General features: G+C 36.1%; 1 protein-coding gene across 2 annotated transcripts in view; it reads left to right on the top strand.

The window, feature by feature from the left end:
* Positions 1 to 22,654, top strand: part of SHISA9 (shisa family member 9) — a 467,598-nt gene that overhangs the window by 216,583 nt on the left and 228,361 nt on the right. Inside the window, exon 5 of one of the 2 annotated variants that reach the window (XM_074196441.1) lies at positions 3,700 to 5,191. The exons of the other annotated variant lie outside the window; for it this stretch is intronic. The gene's annotated coding sequence lies outside the window, so the exon portion shown is untranslated. Of the gene's footprint in view, positions 1 to 3,699; positions 5,192 to 22,654 lie in introns of those variants that run through there. 2 annotated transcript variants of the gene reach the window in all.

The following is a 22,654-nucleotide window of genomic DNA, read 5'->3' as shown; positions in this document are numbered from 1 at the left end:
TAGGTTATTCTAGTATAATGGAAAGGTGATTATATTTGGGAGGAAGTTGGAAGAGGCTACCACTCTTCTCTTCTCAGAAAAGTACTCAGCTAGAATTTTATATGCTCCTTTAAGTATTATTGGTCTATGAGATATGACTTTTAGGTTTAATCTAATCTCTGATCACTGTTTCATTAATGGGGGAAATAGGATGACCCCATGTTTTATATTCAAGGCTTGAATTTCCTTTCCTACCAAATACAAGTTTCACAATGAACATATACATAGATAGCAAAGAAGCCCATTTATCCAAATGGAATAATAACACATATATTCAGAAGAAGTACAGCTAGGAGAATAAATACCAGGCAATACAGAGTGAAGGTGCTCTCCCATTGAAAACAAAGTAAATCAAGTCTACCAAAGGAGAGAACCCTAGATTTTTTTTCCAAGGGGAAGTTCCCTTAAGGCTATAGGATACCAGGCTGGTGATAGGGAAATGATGGGGATGACCAGCTCCTCTTATGCCAATGTTTTTTTCGTAGTCTTTTCTTTTAGGAACCTGAAGTAGGGTTGGCATCTTTCATGTCTTCTTTTTTTAAGCTGGAAGCCAGAAGTAAATGAGGCTGAAGAGATGAAGAGACTAAAGAGAGTCCTAAGCAAGAAGAGAATGAACTCCTTTCTCTAACTCTCACCATTTCTGCCCCACTCTTCACACCAGTACAGGGTCTTGATCTCTACCACTGAGGAGACAGTCTTAGACTAATAAGTTTTTGAACTTAGGTAATAGAGGGAGAAGGTTATCACCCATGGAGCATTATTTAGGGAAGATGGGCCCAGGTCATTTTTAATAGACTTGGATGCCAGATTGAGGGAGTTTAGTGATATTGGAGAATGCCTAAAGAAGGAGAAAGGGGAACAAAGGAGCATGAATGATAATGATGTTTTGCTTTACTATTTTGTCTGGACTTATCTTGACAATAAAAATCTCCATATGACCATGATAAAAGAGCCACTCATTAACAGTTAACTCCAGGCTATGTTTGAGTTGTGTATTTCATTCTATGCCAAGAGATAAGTCCAGATTTTTTGTTAATTACTATACAATATTAACAATACATCTCAGTACATCCAAAGAATCCTAATTTTCTTTTAAGTTCCTGGCATCATGGATCTTTTCATCTGGTTTTTAGATTTCTGAACCTTGTTCTCTGAATGTAAGGGGTGGGACCTTTTTTATTGTTCACTAGTGCCAATCTCCATCTGCCTTCAAGTTGAAAAGAGTAAATGATAGTAGCTCAGAAGTAGTAAAATTATTGCAAACAGAGGCTGCAAATGAATCAAAAGGGCCTTGAAAGTTCCTGGAGAAATGGAGGGGTAGAATTTCCAGGGGATATGCTTAAGAAGCCATCGAGACAAGAGCAGATCTCTGAACAATTTTTTTGATAGAAATTATAGAAAAGGACAGATTTTGTGAATAGAGTAGGTCTTTGTATTCATGTCCTTTCCACTTTACCTTCTTTCCTCCCTTCCTATCTCTTATCTTTTAAGATTTGTTGAGTCATCATAAAAATGCCACACAGATTTGGGGGCAGAAGAGACATAGGAATAAGAGAAACAAGTCAGTATTTATGACCCAGGGGAGGCAGTAGTTGCTGTGGGCCAGGGTGAGCTTGAAGGATCTAATTGAGGAGAGAACTTGAATAAACAAACAAATCTAACAATTATTTAATAAGAATAAATTAAACTAGAAAGTTACCAGGTAATGTGCTCCCTAGGTAGAGTTTTCTGTCCTCTTTGCTCAAGTCTATCTATGTAGCAGCAACTGCCCTACTTGTCTTGGATGTGGTGTGGTGATTGATTAAAACACAAAAATTGCTGACTGATACACTGGCTATTACAAATTATCACTTACTTGATCAATAAAGATCGAAGACCTTGTTGGAAGATGGTATAAAAATTTTGAAAGCCATCAATATACCATATTTTCATTTTAATATGCCATGCAGAGTTGTGACATAAAATAATATTACTTTAAAAAATTATAAATGCAGCTTGGAGAAAAAGTGTCATTCAGAATGATTATTCCTTTGTATTAGACCCCTTTGACTTTTTTTTTTTGGCAAGTTTATAGGGGTTAAATGACTTCCCCATAGTCTTACAGCTAGGAACTATCAAGTGTCTGAGGCTGGATTTGAACTCAGGTCCTCCTGACTCCAAGGCCAGTGCTCCATCCAAAGTGCCACCTAGTTGCCCCTCGCCCTGTTTGCCTTTTAATAGAAACTTGAACTCAACTATGTACTGAAATTGATATTTGAAATAATAGTCATATAATAACTAACATTTATATAGTAATGTGACATTTACAAAGTGTTTTACATAAATTATCTTATTTGATCTTCACAACAATCCTGCAAATTAGGGGCTATTATTATCCCAGTTTTATGAATGTGGAAACCAAGGCTGAAATCGGTTAAATAATTGATTAAGTATTGGCACTGAATACTTAATTCTGTGAAAGGCTTAGTGATGGATGCAGAAGAAACATAATTTTTAAATTTTTTGGGGCTTACTCTATTTGGGGTGACATTATTAGTTACATAAAAAGTCAAATCAGGAAGGGCCAAAATGCTTCAGTATTATGACCCAGGGGAAGTAGAAGTTACTATGGGCTAGGGTGGGCTTGAAAGATCTAATTGAGGAGATAGAACCTAATTAAACTTTAAAGATTAATTAAGAGAAAGAGAAAGAGAAGAAAAGTATGTTCTCCTGATTCTGGATATCCCTGATACAGTGATGCTTACAAAAACACATACTTTAGTCTTAAAGGAAAATTAAATTAAAATCAAATGCAGAGTTGACTGAGGGTTATAACTAGTAACTAAAGGATAAATTTCATGCTTCTTGTATCATATTTAGAGATCAAAACTTTGTCCCAGGGTGGCAAATTTAAAGGTCACCAATACCACTGGTATTCTTTCTTTCTTTCTTTCTTTCTTTCTTTCTTTCTTTCTTTCTTTCTTTCTTTCTTTCTTTCTTTCTGTCTGTCTGTCTTATTTTTTTTTTTTTTGTTTGTTTTTAGATTTTTGCAAGGCAGTGGGGTTAAGTGGCTTACCCAAGGCCACACAGCTAGGTAATTATTAAGTGTCTTAGGTAGGATTTGAATTCAGGTTCTCCTGACTCCAGGGCTGGTACTCTATCCACTGCACCACCTAGTTGCCTGGACTGGTAGTCTTTCAACAAGAATAAACACACACATTTTGTTATGGTTTGAACTGAAGAATCTTAGAGTAGTATACTTCTTCATCATCAGCTATGGTAATTCATGTTCTCTATCCAGAGACAATTTTAAACTTATCCTGCTGAGGGCAGGGAGATACTCTATCATTTAGTTCTGTTCTCAAGATAGTTTTTTTTCTCTTTCCAAACTGAGAAGAGATATTGTTCCCAGAATTTTTATTGACTTAACCCCTCATTCTCCCCACTTTCAAGGAAGCCAATTCAAACCTTGCTGGTTTGCCTGTTACATTGCTCCCTAGGGGTTTAAATTTTTTTAGTCCTTTGTAAAATCATCTATCGTAAACTGGGCTTCTGGAATTATAACATATTAGGAAAAGACATGTTGAAGAAGTAATGACAGAAAGAAGGAACTCCTAGTGAGGAATGTCTTAGAAACTGTAAGAGACCCCAAATGTTATCTAGTTTTGATCTTTCTTTTAGAGATAAGGAAACTGAAAATCACTTTGGTGGTGATAAATGGAAGAGCTGCAATTTGAACCCAAGTCCTCTGCCTTCAAAGCAAGTACTTCTTCCATGATACCATATTTCCTCTTAAGAAAGCAGATTGTTTTTACATGTAATTGGGGAAAAATAAAATATTAAATTAAAAAACAAGAGCAAAGCAGATTGATAGCTTCTCAGCAACTTTGAGTCTAACAATCATTTAATAAGAATAAATTAAACTAGAAAGTTACCAGGTGATACACTTACTAAGCAGGGTCTTCTGTTCTCCTTGCTCAAGTCTATCTGTGTAGCAGCAATTGCCCTAGCTTGTCTTGGATGTGGTGTGGTGATTGATTAAAACACAAAAATTGCTGACTGATACACTGGCTAATACAAAATATCACCTACTTGATCATCTAGTTATTCCTAGGAAAGCTAAGACTCCATGATTTTCTTTGTTTATTTCATACTTGACCAGTCATCTCAAAATCCCCTTCCCCCTGACCCACTACATAATATTAGTATCAGTGGTGTCTGTCTCTGGTTACAATAGTCTACATAGAATGGCCAGGAGAAGCAATTAGACAAAATTCCCTGAAGTTGCTATTTTGGGGAATGCCTGAACTAAACCTGGGGGAGGCAGAATTGATTTCATTAACATTAGATCCCTCTTGGGGGGAGAGAATGGAGCCCTAGACCTCAGAATTGAGAGAGGAAGGAGAAACCACATTTGACCTCCTGATGTTCGTCAAGAATTGGTAGGAGCTCAGCATATTACACCTTTGTATTCATTTTGCTGTAGTCAGCCTGGGCTCCCTCTGAATTACATTTCTGAGATATTCTTTTTTCTGGATGGGATGGAGTGGGACAGAGGTTAAAAGGATGATTTTCTGTTTATTTCTAGCTGATGACTTAATGCAGACATCTTAGACAATGTGCTCTCAAAGAAAATTTAGAATTGGGGACTGGGGCTTAGAAAACATTTCTTCTATGACATAGTAATTGATATTTTTTTTTCACCTGTTGTTCTCCCTTCTGTTCTTTCTTCTCCCCATTCTTCTTTCCCTTGCTAGTATGATGCTTCATTGATTCTCCTTCATGTTTGGGCAGAATTAACTGTTACCCTCATGACTTGTTCTAGTGCTGTTAATCCTCCATCAAAGTGTTGCATCCAATATAATTGGTGTTTAGCACAAAATAATTATTAATCTGTCGGAATTCAGTCTGCATAAAGTAATCTTAATTTAAAAGGTGAATTGCTAATTTAACATTTAGACTTACCATTCTTAAGGAAGGTTTGGGGGTAGGTAAGATGGCTAAAATCTCTAAGTACACATTTAAATGGAAATTTCCTTTTTTCAGTCAATGAAAAACCTCATTATTTCTAATTGAGAGCTAAAGTTATGGGGATCACAGGGCCTAATGCACAGTAAGGGATAAGAATGGCCATTTGAAAATTGAGGTAGTAGCTTTTCCTCTGGTTCAGAAGACTTTGTCATGATACAGTTAGCTCTTTAGGAACTGAATAGAGATCTTGAAGACCTCAGTAAGGGAAAGTAAAGTTTACCTCGACCTGAATCATTAGTTGGTCTATAGGTAGTGGTAATTTGGAGAAGATACCAAGGGGTTATAGTGGGGAAGGGTAACAGATTGGTAAACAATTTTCTGAGGACTTGGAAGTGCTAGACAACAAATCTTAGAACCACTAAATAGGCAATTTCTTTCTTTCAGAGGTGCTCTTAAGTACTGGAAAGGATTGCCCTACCAAAGTCTGGATCATTCTGTGTGCTCTCTACCTTTCCCCCACCTCAACATCTTGCATTTTTATTCAAGTGAAATCAGGTTAAAATGAATGCCTGAAGGAGTCTTGAAGGGAGAAGAAACTTCATATAAGGTCAATGTGCAGGCTGGAATTGAGAGGTGGGGTGAAGATGGAGGAGGGACAGTTCCAATGCTTTTCATCAGTAATGGGGTGTTTGGGGACATGACCCAGCAGATTATTATCAGCTGAGTTCTATGAGTGAAGCAGAATTTCAGCAATTCAAAAAAAAAAAGGTAAGATGCACAAATTCAGAGACATCTCCATTCCAAATGTACATATGTACTATTTGTGCCTGACTTGTGGTAGAGCCTTTCAATTTCAGATTGGTTTGATTGAACAGAACTGGACACATTGTATGTACCTTGACTCCAATCTAATGACATCATTTTGGCACCAACTATTGTTGGAGATAGGAATTATCTAACCATTCTGGTCAGTAAAAGAGCCCAAGATAATCTCACCTGAGGTATAATCAATTGGAATTATGTGAAAAAAATTAACTAAAATATCCATACCCTTTGACCCAGGGATCCCATTTCAAGAATATATCTGGAAGAGATCACTAACAACCACAACAAAAAAAGGCTCCATGTGCAAACAATATGTTCACTGTAGTACTTTTTATAATAGAAAAGAAGAAAAGTTACAACTAAGTTTTGCAGTTGATAGAATGTTGGAATCCAGAAGATCTAAATCCAAATCTGGTTTTAGACAACTACTAGCTCTGTGACCAGAGGCAAATCATTTAGCTTCTCTGAACCTTAGTCTTCTAATCTGGAAAATGGAAATAATAATACCATCTATCTCATAGGTTTGAGGCATCAGTGAGAGTATCAATGAGACAAGATATATAATGCTCTGCCAACCTTAAAGTGATAAATAAGTGCTAAGTATTATTATTGTTATTACAAACCAAATGATTGCTTTATTTCCTGAGTAATGATTAAATAACTTGTGGTCCATGAATGTAATTTAGGGGTATATAGAAATTTAGAGAAATTTGAAAAGTTATATAAGTGGATGTGGAATGAATTAAATAGAATGTGAATATATGTGTGTGTGTGTGTGTGTGTAAAATATTCCCAGTAATGAAGCCAATATAAATGCAAAGAATAATAAAATGAAGTGAATATTATGTAATGATATTGAACAAACTTAGTTCTCACCTGAGAAGAGATAAGAAAATGCACTTTCCACCAATTATTAGAGAAGGGAATCATGGGGGTGGAATACTACACATAACCTGTCCTATAATAGTCAAAGCAGAGAGTGTTTTTACTGAGTTAAAAAAACAATTTTGTTACAAAGGAATGTGCACTGAATAGCAGAAGGGAACAGAAACTCATAAATGAATATTATGTAAAAACAAAAGGCATTATTGAAAGTTTAAAAATTATCACACAAATGAAACCTTGATTCAGATTTTTAATAAAAATCTATGGAATGTTCTATCCTGGCCTGGAGTGTTCTATCTCTCACTTCTACCTCTTAGTATCCTTGGTTTCTTAAAAAGATATTTCCTGGTCCTACAAGCTACCAGAGTCTTCCCTTTTTACTTTACTTTCTGTGTATGTATTTTGATTATTTCTTGCATGTGTAATTACTTATACAGTATTTCCCTTTTTTACAATAAAAGCACATTGAAGTTGAGGATTGTTTTTGTCTTGGTACACAATTTCTATGTTTGGGAGAAGGACAAGGGAGAGTTAAGGGTATTGCCACCTGATGGAAAAAGATACTGCGTTCTATGACTATAGACCTTATGGGACACTTTGAGGTTACTGTTGGGGAAAGGGAAGCAATAAGGGTGTTAAACTGCAGGGGAACTCCTGGGAGAAAATAGCAAGCCAGTCTGGAGTTGGAGAGAGAGATAGTTTGTGTGTGTGTGTGTGTGTGTGTGTGTGTGTGTGTGTGTGTAAATCGGGGAGGGGACAGTCTAATTCTAGCTAACTAGCAATTAAGATCCATTGCTCTTATGGTATTGAAAGACTGTAAGTATTCTAACTATTTTCTAAATTTCAGTGCCCAGGGACCAATCTCTAGTCTTCTCCATCCTACTTTGAGCTGAGATTGGGGTGAGTTAATTAAATGCAAATGAGACTATTTAGTCATCAAAGGAGCCCATAACAAAAGTTAGGGTGATCCTTCTAATTTGTGATACCCAAGAAATAGTCTTGGATCCTGAATGGCATCTTGTGTTGCATATATTCTCAGTCAATTTCCCTGGAGAAGATTTGATGATAAGTATTTGAGGTAGAAAGACATAAGAACTGGATTTTAAAAAATAAGTAGGAGGAGGGACCAAGAGAAGACAAAAGAATTTGTTATTTTAAGGCAATGCCTTTGTTAAAAGCACACCTTAATAATAACCTTGTGGGTTTATTCCAAAGGAAGTAGAAACTTGATGAGCCCTGGTTCATTATCAAGACACATGAAGCAATTTGAAAATGGGCCCTGGCTTTCCATCCACCCCATGTACCTATTTATCCCAGCTCAATTTCTTGCTCCATTGTATTCCCTGAAATATCAGGCAACAAACCCAAGAAACTCTGCTAATTAGGTTCTGGTCCAGATAGGTTTTTGGCTCCCCCAAGTGCCAGATAGATTGGAACCACCTCCCTGTGAAAATAAAATATTATGCATGTAAAAGAGGACATCAACTCTCAACTATTCTGGAGTTTTGATCAGGGCTGTTAGTGGGAGACCTAGGGTCCAGACTTGTAGACCCTTTTTAAAATGCCAACAGCTTGCAATGCAATGAGCAATTAGTCTCTCTGAGGAGCTGTCAGAGTCATTATCATCTTTATCTCCTGGCTGGGTGTGGGACTATCATTCAAAAGTCTTGGTCTTCCTTTATCAATTCCCAAGACCTCTCTAGTACTGCAACCAAAGAGGTTGGATTATTCTACAAAAATAAAAAAATGACTGAAGAGGGGAATGAGAACAGAAAATTCAGGAGAAGTGAACTCTGAACTTGTCTCTAGATATGTGATTTTGAAGATATTCTGCATAGGACAATTCCAAGAATAGGATCAATAAAATTCTTGAGCTTTACTAATCATAATATTAGTGCGTAATGATATCTTATTCATATTGGGGAAGAGAGAACAGGAAGGTGGGACTGCTTGGTAAGGAGAGCCTGTTTACTGATTCCTTACACTTATAAGTAAATTAGTGCTTAATACTTTTCAAGAATCATGTGTGTGTGTGTGTGTGTGTGTGTGTGTGTGTATGTGTATGTGTGTGTGTGTGTGTGAATAAAGAATGTTAAATTTCAGCTTGCCATTCGCCATTTTTTAGAGAAGAGCATTTTTATTACTGAAAGGTTAAATCAACAAATATTAAGTGCTTAGAATATACCAGGCACTGTGCCATGCACTGAGGCTATAAAGAAAGGGAAAAAAAGAACACTCCCTGTCCTCTACGAGCTTATATCCTAATGGATAACTTGCTATCATTCAGTCCTGTACAACTCTAGATGACCCCATGAACAATTTGTCTATGGGATTTTCTTGGCAAAAATACTAGAATGGTTTGCCATTTCCTTCTCCAGTGTGTCCCCATTTTACAGATGAGGAGCTGAGGCAAATAGGAATTAAGTGGCTATCCAGGATCACACAGCTAATAAATTTTTGAGTCCAGAATTCCACTCAGAGCTTCCTGATTCCAGATCTACTATGCTATTCACTGCCTCACCTAACTGCCCAGCTGCATAACAACTTGGGTTGTCACACACATGTTTGCAAGACACTTTATACACACTATTTATTTAATTTGATCCTCATAAATTACCCTATAAAGTACCTGATAACATCTCCATTTTTAAAGATGAAGAAGCTGATAATCAAAAAAGTTAAGTGCTTTGTCCATAGTCATACAGCTAACAATAGTCAAGAGGTAGTATTTGCAGCCAAATTTTCTTGATTTCAAGTCTGATATTCTTTCAACTAGGGAAGAAGGACTCAATTTCTTCTGCTTAGTCTTAGATAATAGAAAGATAGATAATGGGTAGAAGTTGTAGTGATATATCCTCACACAAATGTAAAGAAAAACTTTTTTTTTAAGTTTTTGCAAGGCAGTAGGGTTAAATGGCTAGCCCAAGGCCACACAGCTAACTAATTATTAAGTGTCTGAGGTTGGATTTGAACTCAGGTACTCCTGACTCCAGGGCTGGTGCTCTATCCACTATACCACCTAGCCACCCCCTAAAGAAAAACTTCTTAACATTATATTAATCTCTTAAGTACAATGGACTGCCTTGGGAGGTAATAGAGATTATCTCCACTGACAGATTTAAAGCAAAGGTTTGTTGACCACTTCCTAAATATGTCATTGAGATTCTTGTTTAGCTTCTGGTTGAACTAGTCATCCTCCAAGATCCTTTCCAATTATAAACTTCTGTGAATCATGTATATACCTTATCACATTTGATCTTCATAACCATGCAAAACAGTCAATCCAGATATCTCTATTTGAGAGATACACTTAGTGGAGTTCAATTTTGACCCAGAAATACCATTACTGGGCCTGTACCCAGAAAGATTAAACAGATGAACAAAAATATGGGGAGTTTGATTTAGAATGGAATTTGTTTTTCCTGACTGTGCATATTTGTTATAAGGCCTTTATTTTAATTTTTTTCTAAGCAGAGAGTGGGAGGGAGGAGAAGAATGATGAGAGAAAGAGAGGAGAGAATGGAAGGAGAAAGAGGAAAGAAGGAAGAAGAGGAAAAGAAGAAAAACAATAAGAACAAAAAAGCAGAAGAAGGAAGAGGGAAAGAAGATAGATCATTGAAAGATCTTTTGAATAAACAACTAAAGGAAGGGCAGAAAGAATCACAGACAAGCAGGTCAGCTTAATTGGAAATATGAAAGCTACAAGTTGAATTTATTATATAATTATTATATAATTGCAAAAAAAGCAATATGGACATGAGATTACAATTTCATGTATAAATCTTTTTCTCTTTTTTTAGAAATGTCCATTTCCTTAGTGTTTAAGTTCCAGAAAAAAAATTAAACACAAATGCAGTTAGTGGGTTCTAGTTAGGATAGGATCCAGTCCTCTGGAATTCTACTCTAGTATCCATACTTCACAATCAATCAATTAACAAGCATTTATTGAGCATACACTATGTGTTGGGTACTGGGTATACAAATATAGATGAAACACTTGTTGCCCTCAATGAGCCTATATGCTATTTAGAGAAAGCAATGTGTTTGTTTATAGGTATATTTGAGATATATACAAAATTAAAAACGTAATGTTGGGTGTTGGAGTGGGAGAAAGGGAATAATAACTAGAGAGAGTCTGAAAAATCTTTGAAGAGTTCAGATTCTAAGAGGTGAAGTGAGAAAAGACAGCCTTACCTAATGTCATTGTGTCCTTGAGAACTCTAATTAGAGAAAACAGTATTATATGGTGTAGAAAGTTTCATAGTGGGATCATTTGATTCAGGCTGAATATCATAGTGGAGTTTAGTGATATATTGGTGAGTTTTATTTATAATGACATTGTGAAATGACATTAATCTAGGAAATAGTAGAACGTAAGTTCAAATAACTGCCTTGAGCTAATTACTTGACCACTCTGGACCTCAGTTTGTCATTCATTAAAAAGAAGAGGATTGGACTATATAGCTTCTTGGAGTATGCCTATAAGATACTCCTTAAGAGAGGTGACTTTCTTGCTTCATCCATAGTTTTTTTTTTTTTTTTGGCTGAATTTCTTGGTACAGCTTACAGCTAGCTCTCTTTCTTTACCAGACCCCAGCAGCACAGAGGAAGGTCACTGCCTGCCCTTCAGGAGAATTTATAGTAGTAAACAGACACAAATTTACTCTTTAAATATCTCCATATAGTGCCAGACATTATTTATATCTAGGAGTTTTAATTATTCAACAGGAAGGATTAAATCTATAACAGCCTGGGCACTAAAAGGGCACCCCATACATCAGTTGCCTCTGTGGATTTTTCAATTATTGAAGGTTTTTTTGCAGAGGCATTTTTTGAACTTAATTTCTGGAGCTTGGCTTTACCAGAAGGAGGACAGTGACCCTTAGCCTCATCTATTCCTTCAGTACAGGTATGGTGACCCTCCCAGTTTTGCTTCTGGTGAATAGCAGAATAAAGAATTCAGAAGCCCGAATGTCTTGGTTCTCTTTGTAAAGGCAGAGACAAGCTCTCTGTCTTGCTTCCAGCTCTCTTTATAATTCCTCATCAGAACCTGCATAACAATGTGTACCATGTACATCATAAAAATAAAAATACCCTGAAGAGGCAGGTGTTAGCTGGGGATTTTTCAACTGGAAGCTCTTTCTTCCCCCTTGGCCAATTAGGATATAACAAAGAAGACATTTCCATTTTCGACTGTGTGTAGGTAAACTTAAACTATTTACAAAGCTGGGGAGTTGAGTGGCCTGATGAACTTTACAAGTTTGTAATGAACCAATTAAGTTGCCTGATTTCTCCCAGAACACTTCTCCTCAATTGACTTCTCTCTGGGTTATTGAACTTTAGGACTCAGTGGATGACAATCTAAAAATGAATGGACTGTATGATATCAATACTAGATGCAATCTTAGACTGCATTAACAGAATCACGGTATGAATAAAGAAGATGATAGTGAAGGCCAAATCTGGAACATTATGGTCAGTTTGGGGGGGGTCACATATCAGGAAGCACAATGGCAAGTTAGGGTAAAACCAAAGAATGACCACCAGAATTATAAAGGGACTTAAGACAATGCTGAAATTGACTGAAAGAAATAGGGATCTTTAGCTTGGAGAAATGATAATTGTTTTCAAAGGAGGGGAGAGAATATTGAATTTTTTTATTTCCCTTCAAACTTCATCCCTAAATTGCCCATCCAGTTTCTGTTCCATTACTCCCTATGCTCTATTGGGTTGACCTCATCACTGTCTCCCAGACAGATCTCCATTCCCTCAAGACAATAAGAAGTGTTCATTTAAAGTCAAACAGTCATCTGCTAAAGGAAGAGTTCCCTTGATGAGCACTTGAACAGTGGCTGTTGTCCACTTGTTGCTTTTCAATCATAGTGGGATTTCTAAATCATAGCCTGTACAGTGGGTCTTATTTCAATCTTGCCCATTTAGTACAGCCAGGGAGGGTGGCCACCTAAGATAAGGCATTCTATTTTTGTGTCCTTGTTTAGCCTGAGAAATGGAACAAATTCCCCTTCTCTAATAGTTACTGGTCTCTCAGTGGGAGACTGATCAACCCTTTGGCTTGACTGATTTATGGAGCTTTGGTTACATGAATGGGAAATGATTGTGACTTGGAGTGAATTATATTGTGTGTAACTTGCCCCTATAACCTCTTAAGTGTCTGCGAGAATGTGAATGATAAGTGCAGAGAATGATGGGAAACAAACCAGGGAATAAGAATTCTGCATAGCTGACACTTTTTTGGGAAGAATCAACTCTGAGCAAATATTCCTTCTCGAGAGAATAAGAAACAGTCAGACTTTCTCTGCTTCTCCCCCCCCCCCCCCATGCCACAGCAACAGGTTTCCCTTACTCAGCTTTTTTCCATTTTTCAACTAAAGTTCCTCATATTGGGAGTGCTTGGAAGAAGGAAGAAAGAGAAGTTACCAGGGGAAGTCCTGTTGGCTCCCAATTAGACTGATCATTGCAATTCTGGAAGTCTGGGTGAGTGCCAGTGGGGACGGCCATTCTGATTTGGGAAAGTAAAAAATAGAGCAAGAAAAATGGAGCAAAACTTAGCTAAGCAGCCAGTTTCCTTTTGTGCATAGCAGTTGTTTTTTCTGTCAGGAAAAATAACACTCACCCCTCCATAGGAGAACTCACAGCAACCAAACTGCTCCTTGCAAAATCTGGCAGCAAAATACCTTCTGCAGACCATTATGTCTTTCTAACTACTCTGGTTCATTCTACTTTTTCCTGTCTCTGAATTCCAATAGCATTTATAATTTATAATACACAACTAGATACTGAATTACATAATTCTCTATATTTCTCTTAATAATTGTTTGGGGTTGAGGAAGCCTTAAACAAGAAAAGACAGGATTTTCTTTCAGTAATAGAGAACTGATGTTTGTTTTGTTTGTTTGTTTGTCTTTTAGTGAACCAAAACTTCTTCCTGAACAGAAGTTCATCTTCTTAAGGTCACTATTTTTCATTGTCCTTATGGGGCTGAAAATCATAGAAAGTTATCGTCTCCCAAAAACTGAAATTGAAGCTCACCCAAAAGGCAAGAGACTCTAGTCTATAATTCCCTAGAGACAAGGAATCACAAGGGAGGAGTGAAGGAAAGATGCCATCAAATAAATACAAGAAGATGGGCTAATCAAGCAGTAAAAAAATGAGGGATAGAAGTATTTGCAAAATTGATATTTGTATATTGTCAAAAAAAAAAAGCCCTCAGCACTTTGGGTGGACCTTCTATGATGAACTTACCCGACACAGACAAGATTTGCATAGAATAGGTAGACATGAATGATCTGTGATCTATACTCTTTGAGGGACTTTCCATTTGAAGTGATGTGAACTTCAATTTTAATGATTGTCTTGTTTTCCATTTTAGATGTACAGTGGATAGAGCATTGGACCTAGAGTCAGAAAAATGAGACTCAGAGAAGTTAATGTTGCATAGCTATTATGATTCAGAGCTGCAATTGGTATAGGTCCCCTGATTTTCAGTACACTACTTTATACATTTTGGATGATACAAGATACCCCTAGGGAAAGAGCACTAAATCCTAGCTTCTTATCTGTTAACTCTTGTTTATGTGACTCTAGGTAAGCCACATTCTCATTCATGGGCCCCAGTTTCTTTATTTTCTAGTTTAATTGAATAGATATTTTTTACAGTAGGGCTCAACAACATCAGGCTTTATATTCAAGGGACCAGAAAACCTAAATGTTAGAGAAATTGACTGATTTTTCCATCATTATCTAAATACCCTCATTCTTCCACCAATTATCTGCTAATGATATCCCAGAATTCTAAATCTGTTAAGAATCAATATTTTTTCCCCCTAGGAATTATTGCCAGTAGAGGCCACCAGAGCACCTGGCAGTTTGAACTGCACTGAATAAATCTGCACAATTTTGTTTAAGAAATAGAGTTAAGATATTTCATGAGAATCACCAAGAACATTCACTACAGGGCAAATTTCTTCCTCAGTATAAACATAAAAATGTATTTAAAAAAAATCATTCTCAGGGGGCAGCTAGGTGATGCAGTGGATAGAGCACTGGCTTTGGAGTCAGGAGGACCGGAGTTCAAATGCAGCCTCAGACACTTAATAATTACCTAGCTGTGTGACCTTGGGCAAGTCACTTAACCCCACTTCCTTGCAAAAACCAAAACCTAAAACAAAAAAGATCACTCCTATTTAATAAGAGTGGAGTTCTTAACAATAATCCTAAAAAAAATAAGGCACACAATTATTTATTTATTGTTTTATTTTTCTCAATTACATAGCAACATATAAAATTTAAAAAAATTTTGATTGCAAATTCTTTGCCATCTCCCCTAGAGAAGGTAAGCTATTTGATGTAGATTATATATATGAAATCATGCAAAACGAATTTTCATATTAGACATGTTGCAAAAAAATAGACAAAAAAAATCCCAAGAAAAATAAAATAAAAGAAGTATGCTTCAATCTGCATTCAGACTTAATCAGTTCTTTCTTTGGAATTGTCTTAGATTATTGTATTGCTGAAAATGGCTAGGTCAGTCACATTGTACAATGTACATGTACAATTTTGTTATTCCTGCATACATTGTTCTCCTAGTTCTAGTTTTTATAGGTCTTCCTAGGTTTTTCTGATATCGTCCTGCTCATCATTTCTTTTTAGCACAATAGTATTCTATCATAATCATGAACTACAATCTCTTCACTCCATTTCTTAAGCAGTAACAGATTGATGCTAAGTTTACCTTCCTTCAAGTTTTTTTTCTTTGATTCCTTTGATATTTTGTCCTTTTATTCTTCCAGATGAATTTTTTAGTGTTTAAAATAATTTTTTGTTAGTTTGGTAAGGCACTGAGTAAAATAATTTAGGTAGAATTGTCATTTTTCTTATTTGTCAAATTCTTATTTCTCAGTCTATTCATGAGTAATTAACATATCTCTAATTGTTTGGATCTGACATCATTTGTATGAAGCATTTTGTAATTTTATTCATATAGTTTCTGTGTTTGTCTTTAGTTATTTGTCTTTAGTTAGTTTAAATTGAATTTCTCTTTCTATCTCTTCCTAGGGACTTTTTTGGTAATGTATAGAAATGTTGATTTATATGAGTTTACTTTATATCTTGCAATTTTGCTAAAGTTGTTAATTATTTCAAACTAGTTTTTTTAAGTGATTAGCTAGGATTCTCAATATACCATCATTTCATCTGCAAAGGGTGATCATTTTTATTTTTTTTTAGGTTTTTGCTAGGCAATGGGGTTAAGTGGCTTGCTCAAGGCCACACAGCTAGGTAATTATTAAGTGCCTGAGACCAGATTTGAACCACTACTGAGTCCAGGACTGGTGCTCTATCCACTGTGCCACCTAGCCACCCCTTATTTTGATTTCTTATTGATTATTGCTTTCTTTTATTTTTATTCTCTTATTTCTATAGCTATTTTTCTTTATAATATTGAATAAATAAAAGTGTTTATAATGAGTATCCTTCTTTTACCCCTGATCTTATTGGGAAGGCTTTTAACATCCCCATTATAGATGATTCTTGCTAATGATTTTAGATAGATGCTACTTATCATTTTAAGGATAAACTCCATTTATCCCTGTGCTTTCTACTGTTTTTTTTTAAAATTCAGTGTTGTAAATGAGTGTTGTATTTTGTCAAAAGTTTTTTCTGCATCTAATGATATGATCATATCTTTGTTGTTTTTGTTATTGATATGGTCAGTTATGCTGTTAGTTTTCCTATATTAAACCAACCCTGCAATGCTACTTTAAATTCCATCTGCTCATTGAATTATCATCTTTAAGATTTATTGCTATAATCTCTTTGCTTGTATTTTATTTAACTTTTAGGGGGTAATTAGTCATTAGTTTTCTTTCTCAGTTTTTGCTGTTCCTGATTTAGGTATCAGCATCATATTTGTGTCATAGAAGAAATTTGGTAGAACTCCTTTTATATCTATCTCAAGTGGTACAATTAATCATTTTTTAACTATTTGGTACATATACTAGTGAATCCATTTGTTCCTGGAATTGTTTCCTAGGGAGTTCATTTATGGCCTGTTTAAATTCTTTTTCTAAGATAGTTTTATTTAAGTATTCTGTTTGAGTAATTTATATTTTTATAAATTTCATCCTACACAATTATTTCCAAAAGGAGGATGGCAATAGATATTTATCCTTGGTCAAACTGGGTATTCCTTGACATGAGACTACATGGGCACTCCATCTCTGAGCAGAGACAGTGAAAGAGGGAAAGGAAGAGGGAATGGGAAAATGACTTCTAATTAATTTCTGTCCATTAGAAGAGTCATTTTATCCTATTTTTTGAGCAGATGAGAAGCTATGATGTTCTCCCTATTTCTCTGTCATCCAGAGGAGAGGAGAGTTAAAACTGAGCAGGTAGAGCCTATAAGAATCTGTCCTCTTATTTATGAGGTAGAAAAAAGAGAGAACAATAGAGCCAACTTTCTATTCACTCATTTCAGTGGAAGGAAAGACAGTAAAGTTAAGAGGAAGACCCCCTCAAGACCTGTGTCTTGAAGACCCATCTACTACTTCTATCTGGTCAAGTCATGGTCATGTTCTTCCTTGCTAGAATATTTATTTTCTCAGTTTTGCCTTCTTAAGGATTGGAGAATAACTTTTATTTTCAAAAAACTGCCAACTCTGAAGGTTAATAGAATGGTATTCTTTTTTTCCAAAAAAGTAAATTTTTAATCAGGTCTTGGTCTATTCAGAACAGAAAGCTTCCTCCCTCCCTTTGCAATTATCTGGCACATAGTGGGTGCTTAATAAATTGATTGGTTGGTTGTTTCCAAGTGAGAGGGAGAGCAACCTATCATGATTCTACACAACTAGAAGGTAATTAGGTGTAAGTTGATAACTTCGGACATTGTTATCAATGATCAAAGAGACAATTTTCTAGTGCTAGAAGCAAAGGTTAAGGGACAGGTTTAGGAGTGACTTGGATCTGGGGATAGTTACAGAGGAAAATGGGAGTTGTGAATCCAGACCCAAGGGAGCAAGTCCAAGTAGGCAGAACCATAACACAAGACTTTAGTGTCTGGAGGCTACTGAAGATCATGGCAGGTAACATTTTGGGAATGCAATATATCTTTTTTTTTTGTTTTGTTTTGTTCCTGGCAAGACAATGGAGCTAAAATGACTTGCCAAGTATCTTTTTTCAAGTTAAGAAACAGACTTGGGGAGATTAAGAGATTTGTAAGAAATCATTGTACTCTAGACATAGGCCATTGTGTAGTAGACATAGCAATAAACAGAACCCTGCTTCTTAAGGGAGCTTCCTATATAATTCCTATATAATTGTTGCTAATTGAAGCAAGAATCGATTCTAGCCTAGCTGATCTTAGTCTTGTAGATTGTGAGTAAGCATAGTATTTGACTAAGGTGAAGAGAATGTGAGATACAGAGGAGACAAAAGTCAGCAGCTTTTGACAGGCAGATTTAGATAGACATATTCATTTAAAATCCTATATCATAAGCAATGGTTTCTATATGAAAGGTGAATGAAGTTTCTTTGGTTCCAGAAATTTTCTGATGATGTGAATTATTCTGATTATAGATATATTCCTAGGGAAAAAAGTCATTCTCATCAACATTTCTGATATGAAGGGACATGTGCTGTTTGTCTCTTTATAACTCACAGTCACAGACAAAAGCAGCCTTTCGTCCTGATATCTGGGAACTGAAATCCTCAAATATCTCTAGTTCAGCTGACTGACTCCTTGCCAGACAGACAGATGTATGTAGTTTCTTTGTTTTCCTTGCTACAGGAGATTATATAGCCATCTAGAGAATGTTTGCTTCTAGGGCCATCCAGTTTGGGGAGCAGAGGAGTAATAGCTAAAATTTATGTAGTGAGTACAAGGAATTGTATATATATCTATATATCTATATATATATCCATATATGTGAATATATAAACATATATAAATATATACATGTATATGTATGTATGTATTATGCACATCTATATACACATATCACACACAATGATCCTCAAAAAAACCTCTAGAGATAAGGGCTATTATTTTGTAGATGAGTAAACAGACTCTGAGAGAAGTTAAGTAACTTACCTAGGGTTAAACAGTTAGTCTCTGAGAGAGTATCCAAATTCAGTTCTTCCTGACTCAAATCAAGTGCTCTATCTTCCAAGTGACCTAGCTGTTTCACCATTGATGTTTTTATCTTCCTTCCTGTTATCACTAATTAGAACTCCCAAAGAGTCTTCCTTGTATGCCAGACCACAACAAGCAAATATCCTCCAAGTTGGCCTCCCTGCCTCCCCTCTCCTCAATGCAATTCACCCTCCACATAACTGCCAAAATGATTGTAAGTTGTAGAACAGTTGGTATCTCCATTGGTAGAAGAATTTTCTTCACTAGGCATTCCCTACCACCAGCAAGATATAGATTTGCATTAAAACAATTAGAGTCCTTCAAATTTATACTGCATTTATTTTTTTGATATCCAAATGATTTAGATTTTGGTAATCCAAAGAGTATGTTCTTAATTTTTTTTTTTTTCTGAAACAAATCCTAAATTTAGCTCTATACTTCCCATTCCCCATTCCTAGTTCTATTCTCTGTAGTCAAGTAGAATCATAGGTTCTGGAAGAGACCCTAGAGACTATGATTCTCCCAGTTTCATTTTACAAAGGAGAAAATTGAGACTCAGAAAAGATTCTTACCTAAGGTCACACAGGTAGTACATGACAAAGACAGAATTTGAACCCAGGTCCTCTGATTCTAAATCCATTCTCTTTCCATTTTACCTTGGTGCTTCTAATATATGTCATGATATTAAAATTCCCCCATGATCTAGTTACCATTTTTGAATACTCCTTTATCCATTTCTGGTAAAATGTGACTTTCAGAATTGGTGTGGTTTGGCAACGTCAAGATATTTTAGCATTATCACCTCTCCTCAGAGGCATATCAGTATTTCTGGTCCAAGACACAAGATGACCTGGGTTTGATTTCCATTTTTGCACTATACTAGCCATTTGACATTGGACAAGTCATTTAACCTTTATCTTTTAGGCAAATAAGGAGGGAAGGGAATAGAAAAAAATAAGCATTTGTATGCGTCCTACCATTTGCTAGATATAGTACTTTACAAATATTGCATTATTTTACTTCAGTTGAGCTAAGACCATATATTGCAGAGAAGCTGACAACATGTGTTGGTAGAGGAAGCATCTTCACTGGTGAAATAAAAGGTCCAGGTACTATCACTATCAACCTCCTCCCTCTGAACTCTATACTTAATGGAACCTAAAATCACATAAGATTAGGTTTTTTTCAACTGCTAGGGATATGAGACATCACTGAGAGCAGCATCCATGAGATCCACCAGTTTCTTTCTGGAAGGAACACTCACTCTCATCAACAAATTTTAAGAGAAAAGGGAAGAATTTGACTGTTGAAGCTCAACTCTTCCACCTTACAAGAGCTAGGAAGCTACCATTGATGTTTTCCCACTGAAAAGGGTTTTTCATCCCAGAGACAAAATGATGAATGTCATGAGAAGCATGTGATATATATATATGTGTGTGTGTGTGTGTGTGTGTGTGTGTGTGTGTGTGTGTGTGTGTATTTTTCCTTTTTTAGGGATAGAATCAAGAAACAATCCTTCTAAACACCTTCTCCTCGGATACATTCTAATTCTTAAAACACAGGAAGTCATTTCTGAATGGGCAAAGTGCAGGAGAAATGAAAATGATTTCCTCAAAGTCTAACTAGGAAATGAGTCCTATCAATCAGTTAATCAACCAAAGAGTCCTGATTAAGCTTCTTTCTTGGCTTACTGTTGGGCAGATACCCAGACCCCTTCCTGCCATGAAGGATCGTCTTCCTGTATTACAGGTGACAAGGCTAATGTTGTATGAGTATACAAATTAAATGAATGACATATTAATCATGGCTTGAAACATGAAGGGAAAAAGCCTCTGTAAAATTCTTTTCCTCCTTTTGCTCCAGTGTCAACTCTGTGTTTTTCTCTATTCCAAAACACAGTGTCAGATATGGGGGGGCTAAATTGGTGAGTGAAAAGAAGAGAGGAGAGAAAAAGGAGAGAATAAGATACTAGCAAGCATTTTTATGTACACTAATAAATATATACATTCATACATATATCTATATTAATAAAGATAACTATATAAACAAATATTAGGGGAAAAGATGGTATGAAGAAATCTTGGAATTGTAGTTACAGATTTGCGAGCAACTTTAGAGGTTATTTAATCCAACTCCTCCATTTTATAGTGAACTCAGGCCCAGGGAGATTAAATGACTTGTACAAGGACATCTAGGTAGTAAATGTCAAAATAATTAAAGCTGGAGGGGACTTAGTTCAACTCTCTTGTTTTCTAAATGAAGAAATTGAAGTCAAGAGAGGGTTCCCCCCCATCCTACAATACATACCTATAGCAAGTATGATTTGGTATAAAACAAACTAAGATGAAAAGAAAATGAAATTTTGGTTTAGGTTAGAGAATATGTTGATGGACTAACTTAGTTTTAGTGAAAAGAAATGGTCTATCTTGGATCTTAGAATTTGGAACCAGAAGATTCTATATGAGATTATCTCATCTTATCCTTTCATTTTCCATGATGATGTTTATGATGATAATGAGGATGATTATGATGATCTTTGTTCTTCATTCTCAAAGAAGACCATGATAAGAATTGAGTGAGGGGTTGCTTTTACATACTAAGATCAGCAAGGACTAAGAGTCTTGCTCTTGGCCACACAACAATAAGTACCAGAAATGGAATTTAACACCAGAGTCTCTGACCCCAAATTCATTGTGCTGTTGACTTTAAAAAATGTTTGTTCCAGTGTGTAGTTCAGTTTAAAAGGAAAACTGAACAACATATTCAGGGTTCATTACTGTGGGTTTGTTCCAGTTTTTGGTTCACAGTTTGGTTGCTTCAGATCTTTGATTTGGACACTAACCAGTGATTTACAACCTGGTAGGGTTGTACAATACCATCTGGAGAAAAATCAAAGCCCTCCTGGAAGTCCTATAACTCCTGGTCTCCAGGACTCCTCCTTCTCTTTCCTTTATAGGAAAGTCAAAGCAATTGTTTTGTTAATATTTCCTCTCTTTAAGCCCTTTTGGACCTTGTCTTCTCAACCCAGAAGACTGGAAACCCCCCTACCCCCCAATAATTTCTTTTTTGCTTTCTTGGACTCCACCTGCAGCCCTAAGAACATGACTTCTGCTTTTTGACCTGAACTCCGAGTGGCCCTATTTTGTCTCCTTCGGTTTAGATTTCTGTCTCCCTATGCATGAAGACCTGGGGAAGTGAGAGTGATTATTGGCCTTTGAGAAAGGTGTTTTCTGGGCCTTCTTGACTGAGGTTGAGTTTTCTTTTAGGGATCATCCACCCATGAAGAAGCATTAATATGAATACTTGATTTGCCTTTTTCACTGCCAAGAGGGAGAGAATCCAGCTCTGCTTGATGTGATGGTTGAACAGTAGCCAGCCAACTTTGTAGATGGCCTAAAGGCACTTACTAATTGGGAAGAAATAGGAGATTGGAATTACATGAAAATATCTCTTTGAGTAGTCTAGAGAAACTCTTTAATTGCTGTCCCAAGAAGGTCAGAGTTAATATACAACTACTCTAGGAAAAGAGGAATTTGGAACACCCTGTTATTCAGTGTGTTTATCTTCTGTTATTGTTATTATTTTCATTTTATCCTTAAGACCCATAGGTTTTAAGGGTATAGAAATGTATATAAACACTGCAAGAGTCAGACCAAGACCTAGCTCACAAAATGGGAAATATGAATTTTATAATTCAGGTCAGTTATACCCTTTCTCCTAAAGTGTTCACTTGGTCCATACTACTGTTTCCACACAAGCCTGTACCACAACCTGCCCTCTTATCATAAGGCAACATTATATATG

The sequence above is a fragment of the Macrotis lagotis genome, chromosome 8, assembly GCF_037893015.1.
Source record: "Macrotis lagotis isolate mMagLag1 chromosome 8, bilby.v1.9.chrom.fasta, whole genome shotgun sequence".
Taxonomy (NCBI): Eukaryota; Metazoa; Chordata; class Mammalia; order Peramelemorphia; family Peramelidae; genus Macrotis; species Macrotis lagotis.
Note: the sequence above shows the minus strand (reverse complement) of the source record. Positions and strands in the feature narration are given on the sequence as shown.